The sequence below is a fragment of the Sus scrofa genome, chromosome 13 (assembly GCF_054392235.1).
Source record: "Sus scrofa isolate SSC_HxYL_T2T_F1_AM1 chromosome 13, Sscrofa_HxYL_maternal_Yorkshire_Landrace_v2.0, whole genome shotgun sequence".
Taxonomy (NCBI): domain Eukaryota; kingdom Metazoa; phylum Chordata; class Mammalia; order Artiodactyla; family Suidae; genus Sus; species Sus scrofa.
The window spans coordinates 136,152,055-136,177,051 of NC_139395.1; the positions used below are offsets into that span (position 1 = coordinate 136,152,055).

A 24,997-nucleotide genomic window follows, 5' to 3' on the forward strand; every position below is an offset into this window, starting at 1 on the left:
TTATTTTCTAGGAGTTTTATAGTTTTACGAAGATCTGTGGCACCTGGCCAAGATTGCTTTGCCAGCTATCCCTGTGCCCTTTTTCCCTAGCAGCCCCGCTCTAGCAACAAGGACTTTTCACTTTCACTTCACTGGCAGCTGGACCTTAGCTCCTGGTTGGTTAAGCCCATTCTTCCAAGAACCAACCTCAGAGAAAAGGTACTCAATTTGGACTATGTCATGTTCCCTCACCTGCAACAGTTATGTAATTAATCTATCATTTGTTTGAAGTTTATCTCTTTTTTTTTTTTTTTTTTTGTCTTTTTGTCTTTTCTAGGGCCGCACCTGTGGCTTATGGAGTTTCCCAGGCTAGGGGTCCAATCAGAGCTGTAGCCACCGGCCTACACCACAGCCACAGCAACACAGGATCTGAGCCATGTCTGCGACCTACACCACAGCTCTCGGCAACGCCAGATCCTTAACCCACTGAGCAAGGCCAGGTATCAAACCCAAAACCTCATGGTTCCTAGTCGGATTCGCTAACCACTGAGCCGTGACGGGAACTCCTGATGTTTATTTCTTTATTGACTTACTAAGATAGGTTGTCCTGTACACCACTGGCTTGTGAAACTATAAATCTTGCAGTGAACCTGTGTTAGTTAAACTATTAGTAAAGACAATCTCAGTTTCTGAGCACAATTTTCCATCTCCAAGACAAAACACCTTGACCTAAATTCATTTGTTAAGCAACGTTGCCCCAGCCCTGGCTTTGCCAATGGAGACCACACAGGAAATCAAGGCCTACCCTTCTGGTTCACAGAAAGTCAAAAAGCTTCTCTAAAGCCTGTCCTCTAAGCTTCTTGTCCAAAGTGCAGGGAAGGGACTTGGGGAGAGGCCCACAAGCCCACCTGATCTGGAGAAAGAAAAAGCTGGACTTATAGGAAACAAAGCAATCCAAGTACTGAATGTGAGCTCAGCTACCGTCCACAACAGAATGTTGTGGGGGCAGCTTCCTTTGTGCCCTGCAGCACAGCTGGTGACCAATCATCTGGTTGGAAACTTCAGGGTTACCCTGTTTGGGGCTAGATTTATTATGTAACCACAAGCACTCTGATCTGGTGATTTAATATGCAAATTAAGGATGAATATCAATGTATTATTACTAATGAGATATAAAAATTGCAGATGACTTCAGGGAATAAGAAAGACCATAGGAGAGAACAGGACAAAGAAGCAAATATGCACATATTTGGAGTCTAACTTGGGTTTATCTGTGTTTGGGCTGGAGACAGATTTATATCTTCTTTTTTAATAGGGGGTGGTGGTCAGAAGAATAAAGGAGAGGAGAGTAAAGGAATTTGGGGAAGCAGGTGGTAGACCCCACCCCAAGTCTGGGAGCTATGCCTCCCCACTATTTAAAAAAAAACTACAGGAGTTCCCGTCATGGCTCAGTGGTTAACGAATCCAACTAGGAGCCATGAGGTTTCGGGTTTGTCCTTGGCCTTGCTCAGTGGGTTAAGGATCTGGTGTTGCCATGAGCTGTGGGGTAGGTAGCAAACAAGGCTCGGATCCCACATTGCTGTGGGTCTACCGTAGGCCGGCGGCTACAGCTCCAATTGGACCCCTAGCCTGGGAGCCTCCATATGCCACGGGTACAGCCCTAGAAAAGGCAAAAAGACAAAAACAAAACAAACAAACAAACAAAAAACCCTACAAAAGAGTTCTCTCTCTCTCTCTCTCTTTTTTTTTGGGGGGGGAGGCTTTTTAGGGCTGAACTCACGGCATATAGAGGGTTCAAGGCTAGGGGTTCAATCAGAGCAGCTGCTGGCTTACACCAGAGCCACAGCAATGCAGGATCTAAGCCGTGTCTGCAACCTACACCACAGCTCACAGCAATGCCAGATCCTTAACCCACTGAGTGAAGCCAGGGTTTGAACCCACAACCTCATGGTTCCTAGTTGGATTCGTTTCCACTGTGCCAGGATGGGAACTCCTACAAAAGAGTTCTCTAACCTTTTCTGGACAAGCTAGTTTACCTACAGTTATCTCATTTATTCTACCTCACCCCTGCTGGTAACTCATTTCTTTACTGGATCTACTTTTGTGACCCTGAAATATATGTAAAACCAACTACATTGGTTGAAATTTATTTTGCTTTTTAGGGCTTCACTCATGGCATATGGAAGTTTCCAGGCTAGGGGTTGAATCAGGGCTGCAGCTGCCTGCCTACACCATAGCCACAGCAATGCCAAATCTGAGCCGCATCTGTGACCTACACTGCAGCTTGCAGCTTGCGGCAATGCCTATCCTTAACCCACTGATCAAAGCCAGGGATCGAACCCACAGTCTCATGGATACTAGTTGGTTTCTAAACCCACTGAAACACAATGGGAACTCCTATTTGTTGAAATTATGATTAAGCTGATAATGCCTGCATTTTAACTGACAGTTAAACTACTACAGTTTCCAGTATTTCAATTCATCCTCTAAGTATTTGAGTACTTTCTATGTAAGTACTTATACTATACACAAAGGAAAATAATGGACTAATAGAATCTTCAGCCTCGAAGTATTAGAGACAGTTGGAGTCAAGACAAAATTGCAGGAAAAAACTTCGCACATCGTTATTCAGGCAGGTCAGTCAGTGTTAACGTGGGCGATACCAATGGCAGGCCGTGCAGGAGTTTCCCTAGGAGCAGAGATCAGTGAGGGTTGGATGAATTACAGAATTTCAGAAGAGCCTGAGGATCAACAGGATTTAGGTGGTCTTAGGAGGGGCAATCTTTGTTTTAGGTATGAAAGAAAAGGCAGACTTTCCTTAAAGCAGTGAACACAGATTTTATTTGGTAACCAGTAGGGGTTGCTGACAGTAGGAGAAAGAGCTGAGCTCCACCTCAGATTTATGCAGAGTTGACTGGGTGCTTTTATTTATTTTTTATTTGTTTTATTTTTTTGTCTTTTTTGGGCCACACCTGAGGCACATGGAGGTTCCTAGGCTACAGGTCAAAATGGAGCCATAGCGGCTGGCCTACACCACAGCCACAGCACTGGATCCAAGCCGTGACTCCGACCTACCTACACTACAGCTCACAGCAATGCCAGATCCTTAGCCCACTGAGCAAGGCCAGGGATCAAACTCGCATCCTCATGGATACTAGTTGGGTTCATTAACCACTGAGCCATGATCGGAACTCCTGACTGGGTGCTTTCAAAGGGAGAATGAGGGAGCAGAGAGGGGTAGTGGGTGGGGCTCAAGTAGAGTTCAGAGAAGTGAAAAATTATAAAACGTGGGTAAGAGTGGGTCAGTGTAAATGTGATAAGGCCAGCTGTGCCTGCCAGCTGGCAATCTTGAAGTTAGGATTCTCTCCTTCCTGTGATGACATACCAAAGAAATGGCTTTCAGGTCCTTGAGAAAGACACAGCCCTCAGTTTAGCTCAAATAAAACTTTTTTTCCTATTCTAGATTGTGTATTGACTATCCCTGTCGATAAAGCATTACTGACAAAAGAGGGAAAACTGGTTTCCTGAGTCAGGAATGAGGAGGGAACACGTTTGGTTCGGGGCTGCGTTGACTGAGGTGTTGGACAACACGTGGAGTGGTCCAGCAGGCAGGCTGAGCCTGAGGTAGACAGGACCGCCGTCCCTGGCACCCTGAGCATAAGGACGGTGGCCACTGTGAGGGCGGGTGGGCTCTCCAGGGGAGAGCTGAGCAAACGCCTGAGGAACAATAAACTCAGGGGAAAAAGAGAGAGGAGTCAAAGAAAAAATGAACTGTTTTACAGACTGGCTCATCAGAAAATTGAAGGCAGAGGAGGATAGAAGGCAGGACGCACAAGGCCTGGCATGGAGCTCGAGGGGGGAGACAGATGGGGGGCAGCAAATGGTGAGAGCTGGAGCGCAGGGGGTCTCCAGGTGGAGGTGGTGGGGGCTGGGTGGAGGTGGGGAAGGCATCTTCCAGGAGGAGAAGCAGCACTGAATCCAGACCTGAAGGCCCAGTAATGTGAACTAGAGAAAGCCACTGGGTTGAAATCAAAATGCGTAGACTTTTGTCTCCATTCATTTGGTTCTTGACCACTGTTTCTAGCCATTGTCGTAATATACTAACAACATCTAATCTTGGGGAAAGCATTTTTCTTTTTTTTCTTCCTAAGTAAATTTATTGACAATATGTACCATATTTTGTGATTATTAAGCTTTGGCATGGAAAATGAAGCTTTCTACTGCCAAGGAACTAGGGGGAGCTTTTTTACATATAATTGTTTTACATAAACAATTATTTAAATGATAATTTATGAGATTTTAAATGTGCATGGCATTCTCAACACCTACTGGATATTAAGTTAATGTAATATTTTTAACAATCATCTAAGTTTTGCATTGATAATAGATGAAGAGTAGATCTTGAACTTGATTTTTTAATTGGAAACTATATTTCTTTTTTTAACGTTTGTTTAACATTTTTTAAAATTATAGTTGATTTACAATGTTCTGTCAGTTTCTGCTGTACAGCAAAGTGACCCGGTCATACATATATATATTTATACATTCTTTTTCCTACATTGTCTTCCATCATGTTCCATCCCAAGTGACTGGATACAGTTCCCTGGGCTATACAGCAGGATCTCATTGCTTATCCACTCCAAATGCATTGGTTTGCATCAACTTCTATATCTTACTTAGTAGGCATACAATGCTCAGAATTCTAAGGAGCCCTCGTTTTATGGTGTATATGCCACTTTGTTCACATTCCCTCCCACACACTCAACACAACTTATCAGCAAGAAGGTCATTTAGAACTGCTTTGCTGAGAACAGCATTTACTCAAAACTTCAAATTCCAGTCCATTCCCTCTTCAGCCCCAGCCCCGAAATATTCATCTAGAATCCTCTGCCCACCCCCTGCCTGCCCCCTAACACCCATTCCACCCAGCAATCTCCTGACCTTTCTTCTACCCGCCTCCCTGTCTCAGATGTGGAATCACCTGGCACTTCTGCCCTCCTCTCCCTGCTTCCTGTCCTTCTATCTGAGCAACCCCAGACCTTGGGTCATTCTTGTCTTCTTGCATCTTCTTAACGCCTGCAACACCTGCCAGGCTACTGGACAAGCCTAACCCACCAGGCAGACAGCATCGCCACAAATGGCAACATCCAGCTGTGGGCAGAGTACTCAGTGCTGTGTGACTATCCCCCACTTGTCCTGGACCTTCTCCCTCTCCCAGGCTCTCACCAGCCATGCTAGATCTTCCCCCGTCTCCCGAGGCCTGTCCTCCTCACTCTTAGCTGATGACTTCACCTCCTGCTCAGAGAGAAAGGAGAAGACATCACACAGATTGTCAATGTCCTCTCCCATGTGTGCTTCCTCTTCAGGAATTCCCCAGGCTGGCCACCCACTCTGTTCCCTCCATAAAGCACACTGACTGACTGTCAGAGCCAGGGCTAGGGAGAGGCAAGCAAGGCACTCATTTGGGGCACAAAATTTAAGGGGTACCAAAAAGTACAGTAATCGTAATAAATAATATTTTAAAAACAATAATTTTAAAAAATAAAAATAATACAAAAAAAAAATCCATGACGTACAAAACATTAAAATTTTAAATAGAGACAAGCTCCAACCCTGCACTTACTTGGCCCTGCCTCCTCCCCTCACCCTAAGCCCATCCTGCTGCATGTAGCCCCCTGTTGCTGAATATTGTTGACTGGAAAGTGATCTTGACTCTGCATTCATATACACATAACAGAAGCAAAGTTTCACCAAGAAACATTTACACTTACTATATGTAATACATACTTCTGACGTCAGCCCGCTAAATGGTGTCCACAAATGTTTGAGTGGAGACCTGCAGTTTGAAGAAACCACCAGTAGAGGGATCGAAAGTTCTCTCTTACTGTAAAGTGATCCTCTCACCCTTTGGTCATTGCCAAAACAAAAATGAATCCCAAAGTTCCATAAAGAAGATAATGTAATCCAAAGGGAAGACTAGGAGACTAGAATTAGGAAATATTAGGGACCATTATAAAAAAACAACAACAACTAAGTCATTTAATTATTCTGCTCTGATTCCAGTTTCTTCCTTGTCAGGGAAATAAAAGATTACTATGAAACCTGCCCCCCTGAATGTCCCTATATCATCTCTATAGAAACACACTTAAATTTTATAGTTTCACATGAATTAGGAAAAAGGACTGGTGTTTTCATTTAAGAGATCAATCTGATATTCACAATGTCTCATGAATCATCAGTATTAAAGATGAAAGTGGCAGGTTTAACAGCTTTGAACTTAAACTGACAAGGATCCTCTAGGGAGCTACTGTAAAGTTTACTACTTTGTACCTTTTTAGTCTTTCAAGTCCCATGGTCTGGCAATTCTTGGCTCTTGCCCAGGGATGGCAAAAGACAGACAGATAAAATTATCTATAAATTCTTAATGCTACATCAACTTCTACATGCTAAGTCTTTTTTTTTCCCCCTTAGCTTCTTTTGATGAGCTAGTCCTCGTTAAACAAACCTGCCCTTGCTTAAACCAGTTCAGGAGCCAAATGGGGATGTTAAATGCAGGCGTTCCCTAGTGGTTCAGCAGGTTAAAGACCTGGCACTCTTGATGCTACAGCTTTGGTTACAGCTGTAGTTCAGTCCCTGGCCCTGGAACTTATGCACATCACAGGCATTGCCAAAAAAAAAAAAAAAAGAAGAAGAAGAAGAAGAAATCACAATCCCTCCCCCCAGAATTTATTGCAAAACTTGTAATTTCAAATTTGTAGATTTCTCTCAGGATACCCATTGTAGTAGCTGGTGCTGCTTCCTGTGCAACAGTATTTGCTTATGTTATCCACCTGAGAAGGAAGGTAACAACCTGAAGTTTGAATTTACAACCCACATTTGATGTGTAGAAAATTATGTGTTTTCTCAGTTGTTATTTTTATTATTTATTTTTGTACTTTTGTACTTTTTAGGACCGCACCCACAGCACATGGAGGTTCCCAGGCCAGGGGTTGAATCAGAGCTATAGCCACTGGCCTACATCACAGCCACAGCAATGCCAGATCCAAGCCATGTCTGTGACCTACACTACAGCTCATGGCAATGCCGGATCCCTAACCCACTGAGGAGGCCAGGGATTGAACCTGTGTCCTCATGGAAATTAGATTCATTTCCAATGAGCCACAATGGGAACTCCTGTTATCATTTATTAATTCAAATTTGAGAGGTTGCAATTTGTCTGTCTCCTCCACAAAAGACAAAAATCTACTCAGTAGCTATCTTCCCATGTTTTGTGACTGTGACATAAGCTTTTGAACTTGAGCTCACACTGTAGGCAAAGGTTAGAGACTGTTTAGAGTTATCCTCCCACAAAGAAGATACTTAGAGAGTTAGTTCTCGATTCAGCCTGAGTCCAAGGACTAACTTAACATGGACATGGAACAGAGGGAAACTTGGGTTACGATACTATTTCTCACTGTTGCCACTTGAGACCTATTGAGTGTGTTCAGCAACAAAATCCACACCTACATAAACTATTACCTTTCTTCACAAGTTACACATAGGGATAGATTTCTGTTCACTGACACGGAAAAACAAAGGCAGCAGAATGCCACATGAACAAATTGGCAAAGACAAGCCCTGAATCTTTACTGTGGAAACTGGTGGCACAGGGATTGTAGAGCATTATTCTATTTTATAGGACTTGGGTCTTCATGCTCTGTCCTATCATTGCTGCTATAAAAGGACTGCTATGTTTCACATCCCTGGAGATAGGTTTTCTGTCACTTAGAGAGCTGTGCTGCAGAGTCAGAAATTGGCTCCCCTTTCATCCTTGACTCATCAGTTTCCCTAATGCCTCTGGCCTTAGAGCCAGGAGCCTGGACTTGACATCTTACCCAGGAGTTCAACCTCAGTCAAGTCACTTAACTAGTCTGAATCCTAATTTCATTGGTTTGCTGGCAAATATTTTAAAACTGGCTCTCAAGGGGTGGAGGGGGAGGGGTGCTGACTTACAGTTTTTGCTGATTTCCTTGCTGTAAATACTCCCACTGTGGCCAGTTTCAAGCTGCCAAGGTGAAGTCACTTAATGGAAGTGTAGCTGGGAAGAAATGTGCAGCAGCTCTCCTGAGCAGGTCCTGATTGTTACCAACCGGGGTCCCTGGACTCTTTAATCAATATAAATTGATAAGAGGCCAGATGAGGAATTCAGGGAAGGCTTTAGTGGGACTACTGCAGCAGGAGGGAGTAAAAACAAATAATATTTGCCTGTGCTCTATCCCCGATGTGGCGGTGAGCTGGTTGCTTCAATGAGGTGAGGGTAGGGGTGGGTCAGTGGGTTGGGCCAGAGGGGTGGCTTAGGTGGTCTGCCTCCCCCTTGGTGGTGCTGTGTGCAGGGATCATGGGGTCTGCTTTTGATCCTGGCACCTCAGAAGTGGCAGTTGGTTTTTGGCCTTTTCTTATTATTGTTCATAATTTGCCTGAACTGTGCATGCATGCAGTTATTTCCCATATAGTTTCTTGGTATTGTGTTGCTGGAGGAGACATTTCTCCAGGTGCAAGCTCTCCAGTAAAGAGTCCCAGGTCCCAGGTCCCAGGTCCCACCTGTCTCATAATGGCTCCAACACAACACTGTGTCTTCCTCAGTCAAGTGGGAACAACTTTTACTACACATTCCACCTCAGAATTGTTATTTCTGACTTAATTCAATCACTCATTCTTTTAATAAGCACTTGTTTATTGGGACTTTACCTGGGTTTATAGGCACTCTGCTGAATACAAGGGGATGAAAGGAAGCGCTGTCAGGAGTTCTGCGGCTCAAATAAAATAATGCACATTAACAACAACAAAAAAATCCCCACGTTTTTAATCTGTAAAATGCTATACACACAAATGCAGGGATTGTTAACTTGAATTAGGTTTAATAAGTTAGGTTTACAAAGGACCTCAGATCTTCTGTCCAAAAGGTCTTGTGTATGGAGACCTATTTTGTCCTATTTAGTATAATGAAATGTTGAAGATCACATATCTAGAACAATTTCAATAATTATTTATTTGTACTCCACCTACTTCCAAAAAGTATTTGAAATAGTTTTTGTGTTAAAAAAAATTCGGAATATAAAACAAATCCAATGATCACAGAGATAGAAACTAAGAAGAGGAAGAAACAGATGAAGTCTAGCCCCTGAGAAAAATTCTCAAGTGTTAACCTCCTAAGAACCAGGGGAGTGTTTATATTCATCAGATTGTTAAAATAACACTTAAAAAAAGTTGGTTTCAACATGGTCCTTGTATGGGTTTATGGTGTTTTATGTTGTTACCATATATAGTTCTGGGAATTTATTAAGCAATTATGGAACACCTAAGCAAAGCAGAAGAAGGATGGAAAACTAAGAACATGTTTTCCAAATTCTAAACCCTCAGGACTTATTCGGTGCTGAATGAAACAGGCCCCGGGGACTGTTCTCTGCCCTGTTGGCCGCATCAGTCTCCAGTACCTTTCCCTGGGCTCCTGCATCAAGTCTCACCTAAACCTGGCACCACAACCATCTCTGGCATCCAGGCTCCCCCTGCCTCCCGCCTCCCCACCCAGACCCTGCCCCAGCAGCCCTGCTCCCCCAAGGCCCCTTGTGTAACAGGACTCCTGGCCCCTGCTCATGTCTTCTTCTTCCTGGAACACCCTCCTGTTTTCCTGCAAGTCCTCACCTCTCACAGAGAACAGTTCAGATCTCACCTCCTCCAAGACCTCTCCAGTCCACACTGATTCTTCCCCTTGCCGTCCTATTGTGCCTGCAGTCACACATTAACTGCTCAGTTAATTGAGGCTGTAAATGAACAGAAAGTCTTGTGACCATTGCTTCTTGTGAAAAATCAAAAGTAAGGTGCAACTAGATCAAAGATCACACTATAAATTTTTTTTATAAACAGATTTATAGAATAAAGATGATGTAATCCCCACAATTAGATGTGCCGAAAGGCTCTGGTCTGTGAAGAAACCAAGGCTCAGGGCAATTAGCGTATTGCCAACATTCTGCCCTCAGAAGAAATTACCCCTCTCAGCTCTGCATCAGCAGGCCCAGCCTCAGCTGTACGGGGTGGTGGAGGACTGGCCCTCTCAGGCCTTGGTTTTCTCGAGGACACTAAAGTGAGGACAGTGGAGCCTCCTCCCCAGGATTGCCGTGAGGAGCAGGGAGTAACTCCGTAGAGGGCTCACTCAGGGCGGACCCCCAGGAAGCTCCTTCCAGAAGGTAACCTGCAGCTGTTGTACGCCCGGAGATGCCACACCAGCTGGCAATGCAGATGGTGATCCTCGGCTTCCCTCCCTGAGTGGCACCTGTGAGCATGTTTTGGTACAGCGTTCACTTAGGGCCTTGTGTACCTCTGACAGCCCCATCTTTACGGTCACCTGAACATTAGAAGGCTGGGGCTTTCCCAGAGATGCAGCGTTTGATGCAATCGCTACGTCAGAACCTTACGTGGAGGGGTGTGGTGCACAGTGATTAGGAACAGACTGTCGGGTTTTTTGCATTGGGTAGGATCATGGGATCCCGATGGGAGGGAGGTGTCTAAGACTAAAACAGAAATAATGATCGAATACACCCTTAAAAAATTATAAGACAAGGAGTTCCCATTGTGGCTCAGCAGATTAAGAACCTGACACTGTCTCTGGAGGATGCAGGTTCAATCTCTGGCCTCGCTCAGTGGGTTAAGGATCCCATGTTGCTGCAAACTGCAACGTAGGCCAGCAGCTGCCGCTCTGATTCCACCCCTCGCTCCCAGGAACTTCCATATGTGGCTGTAAAAAAATAAAGAAGAGGAGTTCCCGTCGTGGCGCAGTGGTTAACGAATCCGACTAGGAACCATGAGGTCGCGGGTTCGGTCCCTGCCTTTGCTCAGTGGGTTAATGATCCGGCGTTGCCGTGAGCTGTGGTGTAGGTTGCAGACGCGGCTCGGATCCCGCGTTGCTGTGGCTCTGGCGTAGGCCGGTGGCTACAGCTCCGATTAGACCCCTAGCCTGGGAACCTCCATATGCCGCGGAAGCAGCCCAAGAGATAGCAACAACAACAAAAAGACAAAATAAATAAATAAATAAAGAAGAAATTTTTAAAAATTACAAGACAAATGGAAAACTGGGGGAAATATTTACATCATGTATGACAAAAGGGACAAAGAGTTAGTGTCCTTGATGCATAATAAGCCCTTACAAATTAACAAATAAAAGATAAACAAAGGACATAGGAAGTTCACCAAAGTAGAAATGGCTAATAAGCATATGAAAATACACTGAATCTCTTCAGTTATCAAAGAACTTCAAGTTCTAACAATGAGAAAGAATTGCTTTGTTTATTCAATTGACAAAGTTTTGTTTTAGTGTTTATTTTTTGTTGTTGTTAAATGGTAATACCCTAGGTAGAATAAAATGAGAATTTGACCTTGCTCTAAGGAGTCTTGGAAACCTGCATCAACCCCTTAATGTATACATATAGTGTGACCAAGCAAGTCCATGTCTATATTATTGGAAATAATGCCCAAAGATGCTTATGATTATTAAAATAGGTTGAAGTTTACAAACAACCTGGAGTTCCCGTCATAGCTCAGCAGTAACGACTGACTAGTATCCATAAGGACACATGTTCAATCCCTGGCTTCGCTCAGTGGGTTAAGGATTCAGCTTTGCCATGAGACTCAGCTCGGATCCCTCGTTCCTGTGGCTGTGGTGTAGGCCAGCAGCTACAGCTCCTATTCCATCCCTAGCCTAGGAACTTCCGTATGCCATGGGTGTGGCCCTAAAAAAAGAGACCAAAAAAAAGTCTACAAACAACCGAATGTTCATCAGTAGAGGAGACTAAATCAATTAGGTTTTTATTTTTGGAGTTCCCTAGTAGCTCAGTGGGTTAAGGATCCAGAATTGTCACTGCTGTGGCTTGGTTTCCTGCTGTGGCGCTGGTTTCATCCTTGGCCTGGGAACTTCTGCATACTGTGGGCAAGGCCAAAAAACAAAAAAAAAAACCCACCACATTTTAGAAGAATTATGATAATGTGACATGGGAAACTGTTCATGATATACTTTAGAGTGGGGAAACCAGGCTACAAAATAATACAGTATGATTCTATATATGTGGGGAAAACCTCTGGGCTGTATGTGTCAGGAATTCTCTTTTACTCAGAAAAGACAGACAAATTTGAGCATATTCTCAGACCTTTTAGCATTGGCTGAAGGTTTGTGCATGGTAGATTTACTTGACATGCTACTTTTTGCATTTTCAGTGCAGCTCCTACGTAAAATACTCGGTCTGCTGAGTTTTGCATCTACTGACTCTTTGGAGGTAAAGCCAGGCAACCTAGAAGGAAGGTACTGGATATTAAATACGGATGTTTATAGATAACCAACTATTACTGGTGCTTGTCTCTGGATGAGGAGACGTGGCAATTTTATTTTCCTTATCTTCACTGTCTAAATTTTCAAAAACATATATTCAATAATTTATACTGAAAAATTAAATTTTAAAGGTAATTTTGAGGATATCTAGTAGAGTGAGAAACAGTATTTTCTTCCAGATAGAAGTGTTTAATGAGAATTCAGAAGCAAGCTTAGAAATAATTACATATGTATAAGTGTATATATAAAAGACCAGAAGTAAATAAGCCAAAAATCTCTATTGGGGTAACCACACTAGGATTATTAATAGTAAAATTATGAAAGTAACATTCCCTCTCTATACTAATAATATGTTATATAATATAATCTATTAAATATATTTATACATGTATATGTAATATGTATGGAATATATTTAATATAGTATGTATATATACACATATAAAGATCAAGTGTGTGTGTATATATATATACACACACATACATATACATATATATGTTAATATATATATATATACACACACACACACACATATATATTCCTCCAAGGGAAACTTGACCACATCAAATTTTCCCTTGGAGCAAAGGGTGACCACTTTAACATGAAACTGACCCCCAGATTACATGCAAATATATGCCTTAGCAGAGAGGATTTTTAAATTTATTTTTTTTTTTTTTGTCTTTTTAGGGTCACACCCACAGCATATGGAGGTTCCCAGGCTAGGGGTCCAATCAGAGCTCTAGCTGCTGCCCTACGCCACAGCCACAGCAATGCCAGATCTGAGCTGTGTCTGCGACCTACAACACAGCTCACGGCAAAGCCGGATCCTTAACCCACGAGCGAGGCCAGGGATTGAACCCGAAACCTCATGGCTCCTACTTGGATTCCTTTCTCCTGCTCCATGATGGGAACTCCAAGATAATTTTTTTAAACAATTCCTATTCAGAATATTCAGGTTATGACTAGTGGAAAAACTCAACACATTCAACATCTTAGGAGCAGTATCTACGGCTCTTCCATGCTCAGAACGTGTTGTGGGGACCCCCTGAAATGGCTTCGGCTGTGTTCCAATAAAATTTTATTCACTGACATCGGAATTTGAGTTTCATATAATTTTTGTGTCATGAAATAGTAGTTTTCTGGGTTTTTCTTCCAATATTTAAAAATGTAAACACCATTCTTACCTTGTGGATCATACAAAAGGGCATTTGGTTCACCCACAGGCTGTATTTGTTGACTCCTGTTTAAGGAAACAGAAAGAAGCGGGGGAATTCAGGGAGCTACAAAGAGTAACCTTTTCTTGGTTGTAGAATTGATGAAGGATGAGGTTGGAGAGAGAAATATGGTAATGGGGAACCAGACTACAAAGGGTTCTGTAGGCCTTTGGGAGAAGTTTGCTTTGGGGGATGTGGTGAGACATTAGAGGATTTTGAGCAGAGAAATGCCATGATCTGACTTAGGCTTTAAAATTATGAAGCCCAATTTAACCTGGTTTTGTAATAGGAAGTAGTTGAACTTGAACAGATGAATTCATAAATGAAACACCGAGGGAAAATTCCTTTCTGATCCTTACTTTTTCTTCCAGCTGTGTGAGCTTAATTAGTTTTTAGCTTAAAACTAAAGACTGTCTATATGTATCTCTATATATATCTTTTGTGTGTGTGTTTTTTGTTTTTTGTTTTGTTTTGTTTTGTTTTTTTGTCTTTAGGGCCGCACCCAAGGCACGTGGAAGTTCCCAGGCTGGGGGGTCAAATCAGAGCTGTAGCCCCCAGCCTACACCACAGCCACAGCAACGCAGGATCCTTAACCCACTGAGCAGGGCCATGGATTGAACCCACATCCTCACGGATACTAGTTGTGTTTGTTACCGGTGCACCACAACAGGAACTCCTGGATCTTAACTGGAATGAAGTTGATTACTTTCCATATTTCAAAGACTTTTCTCTTGAATCCAATGCCATAGAAATGCATTCAAATTCCATTTACATCCTGACTAGTCACCAAAAAGCTCCAAAGTTTGAATATTCATGGTGAAAAAAAAATTTTCTTTTCTGAAACTAGTTTGTGTAATTCAGTAATGGAAGTATTTTTATTGCAAGGGAAGGATCATGGTCTAATCTGTTTTAGTCACCACTTCCCTGAGCAGAATGTTGGCTGCAGAGATAAGCCTGAGTAAATAATTTTAATAAATCAATGGAATTGCCTTGTATATCTTTTCATATTCACAACACCTTTGTTAAAGGCGACTGTGAGGAGCAAATGAGGATGACATAATAGCACCATGCCTGGCACCTGGCAGACCCTGAATAAAGGGGCCCAGTGCTGATTTATTTGGGTCCTTAATCAGGCTGGATAGAAAGGAACTCCTTTGCTTCTGGCAATTGTAATCATGGGCCCCTCTGACCCATAGCTTCTGCTTTTCATTTCTGGACCAGGCTTTGTGCTCATTCATTTACCCAGATGTTTCCTGCCTCTTTGTGAAAGAAGTATGTCACTTTATCTGTCATTGCCAGAAATGAAAACCTGGGCACCCGAAAGAGTTGTCTTTCTGGAGACCAGCTTCCCTGAATTCTCTCTCTCAGCCAGATTCTTCATTTGGTGGTTATGGTCACATTTGAAATTCTTACCTCCGCGCTCTCACCTACAAAATGTCCATATGTGAAAATGGTAGTGTTTAAAACAAAATGGAAGCCACACCTTCTAGTCTCCCTGTGCGGAATGAATAACACATAGCTCTTAGCAAAGCATCTGATTTAGGGTAAGCTTTCACTCATTCCTAATTGATACTATTAACTGTTCTTCAAAGATAAGAGGAAAACATTGGGGTTCAGGCCTTCAGACAGGGAAATGGCATGCCTCCATCTATGTGCCAGGAAAGGGTCCTTAAAAAGTTATGCATAAATCGTTTACCTTTTTTTCTGAAAGAAAAAAAAAATGTTTTTAGATGAAGCTAAAGATACACACACATATATATATATAGTTTCTTACTTTAAACCTGTGCAGGAAAGACCCACCCTCTGAAGGAGCAGGATCAGAGTGGGTCCATCCTGCCATCTAGTGGAAAGCTAGGGAAAAGCCAAATTTAAAGCAAAATAATTGATCTAGTCATGATTTTTGTTTTCCAAGTCAGATGTGTTTTCTAAATCAGAATAATTTAAATCCCTTATTAGATTCATTAGTTAAAATATCTCATTCAATTTGTCAAAGGAAAACAACATTAGTGTTTAAAATCTAAGCCCCCAAACTACATTTCCTAAATCATGTTGTAATGAAGAAGGTCTGCTAAGAGGAAAGAGAATGCTCCCCGGGTTTTATCAGCACGAATTTTCATGGCCCATAATTCCCATCCATCTGGCCCTTCTCTACCTGCAAATTGTGTTTATTCTAGCATATGGACTGAGCATGCCCCAGAGACCAGGGCTATGTCTTCCCAACATACTGCTGGACTCTGGCTAGGACCAAAGACATTCTATTCATTTTCTAAGAATGTAAATGTCTTTTGAAACCAGATGGATCATTGGCAGGGGCCTCTGTTGCGTGTGTGTGTGTGTGCGCGTGTGTGCCTTTTTCCTCTCCTTTTATGATTAGGGCTTTCATGACAAATATAACCTGCTTCCTCTAGTAGTCAGGAGAATTTCCTTTCTGCCTAGGATGAAACAGTGGCAGCCAGGTCACCCCCCAAGCCCAGTTATAGCAGCAATATGAAGTATCCAGAGTTGTTCTGAGACCCTCTAGTTAGTGTTGCAGTTACTATTAGCAACAATCATACCATGTGCGATTTTTGAGTTCTCAAATACTCTAAACTATATACATTTTTTTGCTCATCCTCATGCCAATCCTATAAAATAGGTATTATTATCCCCATTTTAGAAACAAGGAAACTGATGCTCAGAGAGGTTACGTGGCTTACCTAAGATCACTCAGCCAGAGAGTGAGTGGCAAAGTCAAAACTGCACTCACGTCTGACTGACAACAAAACCCCTGTTCCCCCCACCAGGCAGTGGGCCTCTCATTTATTCAGGTGCCTGTGACTTGCCAGACCCCGAGCCTGAGATTCTGGGGTTCCCTCACTGCTACCACCTCCATAGAAAATAATATTTAGTACCACAGAGCCCATGGCCGGTAAATTCAGGAGGAAGGGATTAAAGATGGAAATGACAAACTTACAGCAAAAGACTGTCCATGAGCTGCACTTTCCTCCCCTGCAAAACCAGACGCCTTGGCTGAGGGACATTCCTCAAGGCTCAGAGGTTCTAAGACTTCTGGGTTTCTTCCAAGAGCCATGGAGGATACGGGTGAAAAGGGTATTCTCTCTGCTCCAAGAGCCCAGGACCCGCGGGGAGACACGGGAGGGCTCACCCAGGGCAGATGCCCTTTGCCTCAGAGAAACTCTCCCCCAGAGGGACTTGTGAGGAGATTGTGGGTGACCCCACCACCTCCCGCAGCCCTTCGCCTCCTCTGTCTCCAGGAATAGAACAGAACAAAGTAATAGAACAGAGGAGGACGTCATACGTTGTAAGCTGAGACTGTCCCACAAACACTGCTTTTAAGTTTATAAGTGTATTTATGTGTGTGACACTGTGCTGGGATGTCACATGTGCACCTCCCTGCAGTCACACTCTAAGGGGTATGGAAGACCCTGCCCTAGACTAAACTCGGGGCCTGTGGGGCCCAGCAGGGGGGTGGCATCTGGGTCTTGACAGCTGAGCGCAGGCAGATACTTACCTGGAGGCAGTGATCCTGGATGACCCTGAAACACTGCAGTCATCCTGTGGCCAGGTGTGTGGGAGCCCCTCCGTGCCAGCCCTGTGCCCGGCTGGAGCCCCTCCCATCCCTGTCCTGTAGGGCCTGAGGATAGAGGGGAAAGCAGCCCCAGCACCAGCTGTCATTTCACCCCAGAGGCCACTTACCCTGCGGAGGGGCTGGAACTCGTCCTCAGGTCTTTCAGTTCCCGAGTTGCCTCCCACCCCCACTCAGGTCTGCTTTGGGTGTTCTATAGTTGATGAGGTCACAGGGCCCACTCCCAACCTCCCAGCTGGCGCTGTATCGTTTAGGGCACTGAGGCCATGGCCCCAGGAGATTATCCCTTCAGTTCACGCAGGAGGTGGTCAGGGGCATGGCTGCTCCACTCCTCCCTGAGAGCTTTCCAGCAAGACTGCCATTCCTTCATCCTCACTGTCTGCTCCTGGTCTAAGGGGACCCAGATTGGGTGACTGCCCTCAAGAAGTGTCTTGGGGGGTTACCACAGATGTTCCCAGTCACACTGGCACTGTGCCGAGCCAGGAACTCCTCTGTCCTCCACCCCATACCGTTTCCCCATATATTAGCAATCTTCTGCTGTGTAACAAATTCCCCAAAACTTAGTAGCTTAAAACAACAAACATTTTTATCTCAGTTTCTGAGGGGCAGCTCAGTTGGGTTGCTCTGGCTCAGGGTAGGTCATGAGAGTCTAGTACAGCTGTTGGGTAGAGCTGTGGTCATCTGAAGCCTTGAGGACTAAAGGGCTACAAATAAGTTCAGCATGGCTGTTGGCAGGAGGTCTTCATCTACAGGGATGCTGAGTATCTTCATAACATAGCAGTTGGCTTCCTCAGAGTGAATGATCCAAGAGAAAGAAAGGAAGAGGACCCAGTGCCTTTTGGGACCTAATGCAATTTAAAAATGGGCAAAAGGTTAGAAGAGTCATTTCCTTAAAGAAGGTACATGAATGGCCAATAAACATATGAAATGATGCTTATCACTAGTCCTTAGGGAGAAAGGAATCAAAACCCGGAGAAACCACTTCACACCTACTGGAATGGCTATAATCAAAAAGACAGACAATGACAAGTGTTGGCAAGGATGTGGAGAAGCTGGAACCTTTGTCCACTGCTGCAGGGAATGCAAAATGGTGCAGTCACTGTGGACTGGTTTGGCAGATTTCTCATAATGTTAAGCACAGCATGACTATATGACCCAGCAATTTCATTCCTAGGTCTATACCCAAGAGAAGTGAAAATATATGTTCACACAGAAACCTGGATGAAAATATTTATAGCAGTGCTATTCACAATAGCCAAAAGGTAGAAATAATCTATATGCTTCCATAAAATAAAATACTATTTGGGGAGTTCCCTTCATAGCTCAGCGGTTAATGAACCTGACCAGGATCCATGAGGATGTGGGTTCCATCCCTGGCCTCAATCAGTGGGTTAAGGATCCGACATTGTGGATCCTACACTGTGGTGTAGGTCGCAGACGTGGATCTGATCCTGCATTGATGTGGCTGTGGCGTAGGCCGGCAGCTGTAGGTCCGATTGGACTCCTAGTCTGGGAACTTCCATATGCCTTGGGTGAGGCCCTAAAAACTATAAAAAAAAGAATTATTTGGTCAAAAAAAGGAATGAAACATTGATACATGTTACAGCATATAGGAACCTTGAAAGCATGCTACATCAAAAGAGCCAGTCAAAAGACTTCATATTATACTATTCCATTTTTAAGAAATGTCGAAAATAGGCAAACCTATAGAAGCAGAAAGTAGAATAGCAGTGGCCTAGGGCTGGGGTGGAAATGGCAGTGACTGTAAATGGGCATAACATCTCTTTTGGGGGTGATGAAAATGTTCTACGATTAAATTTTGGTAAAATTTGCAAAACTCTGTAAGTATACTTAAAATCATCGAATTTTACACTTAGATGAATTTTATGGCATATAAATACTATCTCAATAAAGCTATTTTTGAAGGAATGAATGTATTGCTACAACAGTAATGATGAATCTCAAGAATGAAAGAACTGCTGAATGAAAGAAGCCAGACAAGAAAGTGTACATGTTGTATGATTCCATTTATATAAAGCCCTAGAAAATGCAAACTGCTCTATAGTGACAGAAAGAAGGTCATTGGTTTGCCGTATGGGAGTGGTGGAGGGATGGGTTGGGACAAAGAAAGTGATTACCAGAGGGCAGTAGAAAATTTGGGGGTGGGTAGTTTTATTATCTTCTTTGTGCTGATGGTTTCACAGATGCATACATATGTCAAAAGTTTTCAAATGGTGCATTTGAAATATGTGCAGCTTATTGTATGCTACTTATACCTCAGTAAGGCTTTTCTAATAAATGATTTCATGATAATGCTATCTATGATTTGGCACTGAAACAAAAAGTTATTATGTACAGACAAGCAAGGAAACAGAGCAGTGGGACATACATTTTATACTAATGAAATACATATTCGTGAGAGGAAGAGTGACCACAATTTCATATTTACTTAAAAGTAAGAACAAGACACCTAAGTAAATGATGCTATAATGTACTTCATCACTGAGACTGTGTGCTAAAGGGTCACATTTATTATGCTAAGAAATGCAAGTGAAATGTAGGGCATGTGGCCTAATCTCTGAAATGGAGAAAAGAAATTTCAGGAGTTCCTGTCGTGGTACGGAGGAAATGAATCTGACTAAGAACCATGAGGTTGCAGGTTCAATCCCTGGCCTTGCTCAGTGGGTTAAGGATCTGGCATTGATGTGAGCTGTGGTGTGGGTTGCAGACGCAGCTCAGATCCCTGACTTGCTCTGGCTATGGTGTAGGCTGGCCCCTATAAGCTCCGATTTGACCCCTAGCCTGGGAATCTCTATATGGGGTGGGTGCGGCCCTAAAAAAGGCAAAAAAAAATAAAAAATAAAAATAAAAATTTTTTGTTTCAAAGCAAAGAAAGCTGGTTGTAACCGATTCATGCACTGAAATCTATTATTAAGGTGTTCTACCATCTTTCCTTTGTTAGAGTCACCTAAGATATTTTTCTTATGCTCAACAGTGTCTTAAATTCAATGACTTTGGGATAGAATAGGCCACAGTCTCTCTAGGAGCTCACTCTGAGAGAGGAGGCCTGGCAGGGAGCTGGGGGAATAGAACAGAGCTATAGGACTGGAAGTTCAGACCCAACCTTTCTATTTTAGGAAAATAAATGCTCCACTCACCACCAGGATGTTAGTAGTAACTTGTTGTCATCTTTTGCTCCCATGTGGAACCTTTAAAAGTGCAATCTTACCTCCTGAGTGAGTCTGCTAGGGCTAGAAGTCAACTTAGAGGTCATCTCCAACCCCTCATTGCTTTTTTTGGTAAAGGTCTCTGGCCTTATACAGATCACACAGTGACTTAGTGATAATGGATTTCTAGATTTTCCAGAGTGAGTCTAGAATTGTGACATGCACAATTTAAAGTCCTCGAATCGTAGAGTCATGGAACAACGTGGGTCCTGTGCTGTTGCTGCAGCAGCAGTGGGCACAACAGAAGCAGCATGAGCTTGGGAGACCCACAAATGGGTTTCCAGCCCTGATGCTCAGAAGGTACTCAACACCTGTGAGCCTCGGTTTTCTCACCCATAAAGCATCAATTTACTTCATATAGTTGGTGCAAGGTTTAGACAAGATAGTGTATCTCAGAGGCTATAAACACAAAGGTCTTTGGGGGCCAATCAGGTCAGTGGAGTCTGGCAAACTGGACAGCACATCCCCTTTCTAAAGAGAACTTTCTCTACTCCGTTCTGGCCAGTTGTTAAGTAGGAATATGGTCCCAGTGTTGCCAAGTTTTAAAAACATCGCATAGTCCAAAGAAAAGATAGCTGTGGTTTTCATCATTCAACCTCCCATATGTGTAAAGTGTCCAGGAAGTGATCGATATCGTGGTGGTAATTGTTGGATAGCAGCTTCCTCAGGACCTCCCCCCACCCCACCCGCTGCCCTATCATTATTCCTGGAGGGCAATGAAATAGCAACATTCTTTGAGTGTTCACTCATGTGCCCAGCTCTGCGCAAGGTGCCCTAGATACAAAACCAGCAGGAAAACACCCCTATTACAACCCTCCTTTAGAGCCAGGGAGGTTGATGACAATGCTGCTGCCTAGTCTAAGCCACCATGTCTCTAGCCTTGGTGCCTACTAAGAATTCTATGGAGTTCCCTTCATGGCTCAGCAGTTAATGAACCCGACTAGGATCCAATGAAGATGTAGGTTTGATCCCTGGCCTCTCTCAGTGGGTTGAGGATCAGGCATTGCCGTAAGCTGTGGTGTAGGTCGCAGACGTGGCTCAGATCCTTCATTGCTGTGGCTGTGGCATTGGCCAGCAGCTGTAGCTCTGATTTGACCCCTAGCCTGGGAACCTCCATATTTCCACAAGTGCAGCCCTAAAAAGCCAAAAACGAAAAAGAATTCCAGCCACCTTCCAGGAAGCTGCATTCTCTAAAATCATCTTGAAATGACACTTCTAACACCTAATTTCTAGTTCCCTACCTGAATTGCCACATACTTTACCTCAATTTTTTCAATGGTTTTTTGGTTTGCACTTAACCCCTAAGGATTTTTAATAGTTTGTTTTGCATTGTGCTGAATCTCAGTCTACCTTACTTTGGGATACTCATAAGTGGTTTTACAAAATCATCTAGGCTTCCTGGAAGTCACTGACTTTAAAAGTTCTGGCTTTCATCCGCCTGGTACCACTCACCAGTATCACCACTGATGGTCTCATGTTCAAAGATGCCCATGTACCTGAGTGCTGCCATTTTCATTTACTCAGGGAATGACAGTGACCAGGCAACTGGGAGGATCGGCCCCAGCCCAGTGTGATGTGAGTGCACAGGTCAGGGTCAGAAAGATTAAGGATTTGGAGAAAGCTCAGTGTTTTTTTGAATTCATAAAAAATGAGCTTTCAGCAGTCCCCAGCTACCAATTGCCACCGTGAAAATAGCAAACTTGAATTTGTGAGCTATCGGGTGTGTAACATCTGTGAATCTGTATCATTTCTGAACTTCTCTGATGCCCTACCGTCTTCCTCTGATCACAAGCAAAATTCTTACAGTGGCCTTGAAACTCCTTCCCGTCACTCAGAACTCTTTCCAGTCATCAAGACCTTTTTACTGTTCTTTGAGTACATTGAGCCTCCTGCCTTAGGGTCTTCGCATTGGCTGTTCCCTCTACCTGGAACATGCTTCCCCCACATATTCTCTTCACTCAAGTTTCTGCTTAACTGTCTTTACCAGAAAGGGTATCTGCTCACCCTGTTTAAGTAGCATGCTTACCCTTACCCTGTTTACCCTTACTCCTTTCTAGCATCTATTACTACATGAAAGCAGATTATGTACTTTGACGTTTGCCTGTCTCTACTAGAATGTTAGCTCAGAAGAGCAGGGACTTGTGTTTTGTTCATGATGTGGAGTCCTCGTATCTAGACTCATGCCTGGCACATATTAAGCACTCAATAGTTATTGCACTGTTTCACAAAGACTCACCCCCATTATTTCCTTCACTAATGTCTATTTATGACTCATTCAGAACAAAGTCTAATGTACTGATTTCCTCAACGTTTCTACAGTGACCTTTTCTGGGAAAGCAACATTCTACTAGAATGGAGTTCCTACTCATTCTAGAAACCAACTATTCATTCTATACTGTAGCTCAGTGGAAACGAACCTGACTAGTATCTATGAGGATGCAGGTTCAACCCCTGGCCCCACTCAGTGGGTTAAGGATCTGGTGTTGCTGTGAGCTGTGGTGTAGGTTGCAGCAGTGGCTTGGATCTGGTGTTGCTGTGGCTGTGGCTGTGGCTGGCAGCTATAGCTTGGATTCAACCCCTAGCCTGAAAACTTCCATATGCTGTGGGTATGGCCTTAAAAATAGAAAAAAGAAAGAAAAGAAAAGAAAGAAAGAAGGAAGGAAGGAAAGAAAGAAAGAAAGAAAGAAAGAAAGAAAGAAAGAAAGCAAGCAAGCAAGCAAGCAAGCAACATTCTACTAGGATGCACTTTGATTAATTAAAAATCCCAGCATTTCTACCTAGGTTTCGCCTATCTAGAATAGGTTGTCATTTTTCCAGTCTCTTTATTTATGACTCTGTCCATGTTTCTGGGAAATTACTCTATAGATGCTCCTATTACTATATTTTTGTTATGAAAGAATAGAATGTCATCCACAAAAATTCTGTTTCTCTAAGGTCCGGCTCACAGGTGCCTTTGTGCAGCAAGATTTTCCCCCTCTGGTTTCTGCTCTAAGTGTTAAACTAATGTTTGCAACATCCTCTCCCCTCATCCCCGCCCTGTCTGGCAGGTCTGCACCTTCCAGTCTTGTATTTTTCAAGTATGGGTTGTGACTTGTGAGCCACTGGAGACTGATGAAATGAACTGAGTGGTTGTGAAGAGCATTTTAAGAAAAAATATAATAAGACAGAAAATATTGAAAATTTTTTTTTTCTTTTTCAGCTGTACCTGCAGCACATGGAAGTTCCCAGGCCAGAAATCAAATCTGATCCATAGCTGCAACCTACGCCACAGCTACAGCAATGCCAGATCCGGTGCCTCAGTGGGAACTCCTTGTAAATGTTTTCATTTTGAAACTGTGAGACAGTCCAGACAGTTTGAGGCTGGAAAAGCTCAAAGCTGTCAAAAGAATTTACCAACACCTGATACTAGGCCCCTGACCTCCTTTCCTTAGAGCATTTACTGAGGGCTTACAATTGTAAATCTTTCCTCTGTCCCTTTGAGATATATATGTATATATCTCCTACAACCCAGGAGTGTGTTTCTCAAGGCCCTGAAAGCCATTCCTTTGATGTGTAATCATCAGGAAGGGCAGTGTCTTTGTCTCCCAGTCTATGGGAGGAGGGCATCCTCACTTCACGGTTGCCAGCCTGCAGACACAGATGCCCTAAACACATTTACAGCGACCAACTCTGTGATTTTTCACTTTCCTGACTCTCCCTGAGCCCCCACCAGCTCCCCCACCCCTGCTCCCTCACCCTCCCTTTAAAGCACTCAGTCACTTCTGCAAAGATCCTAATGGGGCTCAGCCCTTTCCCCTACTGTCAGTGGTTACTGAATAAAATCTGTTTTCACTGCTTTAATGCCCAGCTTTATCTATCTTTGACCATACACACACACACACACACACACACACACACACACACCCCTCCTAAGGAAAAACACTGTTCCTCAGGGATAGCTAAATCTGAGAGATCAGGAGACCCTAGAGATGCTATGGTGCTGGGGTAGCTAGAAGTCAAGACAAGGAGGGTGTGAGGTTTCCATGTTTGGAGACCCCAGGAGAGGCAGCAGGTAAGGAGCCCAGACAAATGATCAGGGATGGGGCAGGCATGGCTGTCAAGGTTATGGGTGTCATGAAGGAATCAGTAACAAAGGAGACATCTGAGCAGGCAAGAAGAAAAGGAAAATTCTCAAGTGTTAGAAAATGTATGTGGGAGTGAAAATCAGAGTGAATGGCAATCAGGCAGGCTGATACAAGGCAGCTTGAGGATGGGTGCGACCTGACCCAAATTTGTCCCCATCACCAAGGGTCTTGAGTTGTGGCAGCATACAGGAACAGAAAATGAGGCCAGAGCCCACTGGAGGAGGGGCTGGGGACTGATATCCTATATAAAGGCTGCATCTCCACTGGAAAGGAGGCTGGTCCAGGGAATGCTGTGCACCAGCAGAGAGTCCCAGGGGCAGGAAGAGGAGCCAAGGAAAGCTGAGGAAATGCCAAGCCTCAGCCAATCTGTCCAGGCATCAGACTACCACTTAGATCCAGCAGGGAAATAGGAGGTCTCAGCATCCAAGTTAAAGTCAAAACCCCATTTTTGACTCTCAGCAGGTGCATTGGCTGTCAGACCTATGGTCCAGGATTAATTCTAGAACACATCC

General features: G+C 43.6%; 1 long non-coding RNA gene across 3 annotated transcripts in view; it reads left to right on the top strand.

Moving 5' to 3' along the window:
* Positions 1–24,997, top strand: part of LOC100624963 (uncharacterized) — a 55,121-nt gene that overhangs the window by 22,720 nt on the left and 7,404 nt on the right. The window contains exons 7-9 of one of the 3 annotated variants that reach the window (XR_014824454.1): positions 12–198; positions 9,379–11,535; positions 13,045–13,431. The exons of 1 other annotated variant lie outside the window; for it this stretch is intronic. This is a non-coding gene — a long non-coding RNA (uncharacterized LOC100624963). Of the gene's footprint in view, positions 1–11; positions 199–9,378; positions 11,536–13,044; positions 13,432–24,997 lie in introns of those variants that run through there. One more of the 3 variants, XR_002337770.2, reaches the window with a different exon arrangement.